The 1,134-nt window shown below is 41.6% G+C and overlaps 1 non-coding gene across 1 annotated transcript; it reads right to left on the bottom strand.

Annotated features, from left to right (window-relative positions):
* Positions 1–240: 240 nt before the first annotated feature.
* Positions 241–348, bottom strand: LOC130963929 (small nucleolar RNA R71). The gene has a single exon (XR_009080045.1). It is a non-coding gene; the product is annotated as a small nucleolar RNA R71 (small nucleolar RNA).
* Between the last annotated feature and the right edge of the window lie 786 nt (positions 349–1,134).

Here is a 1,134-nt window from a genome sequence, read left to right as displayed (position 1 = left end):
AAGTTCCATGGACTTCCATTGGAAGATCCTCATCAGTTTTTAGCTGAATTCTTGCAAATCTGTGACACTGTCAAGACTAATGGGGTTGACCCTGAGGTCTACAGACTTATGCTATTCCCCTTTGCTGTAAGAGACAGAGCTAGGACATGGTTGGACTCACAACCCAAAGAAAGCCTGGACTCATGGGAAAAGCTAGTCAATGCCTTCTTGGCAAAGTTCTTTCCACCTCAAAAATTGAGTAAGCTTAGAGTGGAAGTCTAAACCTTCAGACAGAAGGATGGAGAATCCCTCTATGAAGCTTGGGAAAGATACAAACAATTGATCAGAAAATGTCCTTCTGACATGCTTTCTGAATGGAGCATCATAGGTATTTTCTATGATGGTCTCTCTGAACTATCCAAGATGTCTTTGGATAGCTCTGCTGGAGGATCTCTTCATTTGAAGAAGACTCCTACAGAAGCTCAAGAGCTAATTGAAATGGTTGCAAATAACCAATTCATGTACACTTCTGAAAGGAATCCTGTGAACAATGGGGCAAATCAGAAGAAAGGAGTTCTTGAGATTGATACTCTGAATGCCATATTGGCTCAGAACAAGATATTGACTCAACAGGTCAATTTGATTTCTCAAAGTCTGTCTGGAATGCAAAATGCACCAAGCAGTACTAAGGATGCTTCATCTGAAGAAGAAGCATATGATCCTGAGAACCCTTCAATGGAAGAGGTGAATTACCTAGGAGAACCCTATGGAAACACCTATAATTCTTCATGGAGAAATCATCCAAATTTCTCATGGAAGAATCAAGAGAGACCTCAACAAGGTTTCAATAACAATAATGGTGGAAGAAACAGGTTTAGCAATGGCAAGCCTTTTCCATCATCTTCTCAGCAACAGACAGAGAGTTCTAAGCAGAACACCTCTGACTTAGCAACCATGGTCTCTGATCTAATCAAAACCACTCAAAGTTTCATGACTGAAACAAGGTCCTCCATTAGGAATTTGGAGGCACAAGTGGGACAGCTGAGCAAGAAAGTTACTAAACTCCCCCCTAGTACTCTCCCAAGCAACACAGAAGAAAATCCAAAAGGGGAGTGCAAGGCCATCAACATTGCCGAATTTGGAGAGGAAGGAGAG

This window comes from Arachis stenosperma, chromosome 2 (genome assembly GCF_014773155.1).
Source record: "Arachis stenosperma cultivar V10309 chromosome 2, arast.V10309.gnm1.PFL2, whole genome shotgun sequence".
Lineage (NCBI taxonomy): Eukaryota > Viridiplantae > Streptophyta > Magnoliopsida > Fabales > Fabaceae > Arachis > Arachis stenosperma.
This window is presented reverse-complemented; position numbering and strand designations above follow the sequence as displayed.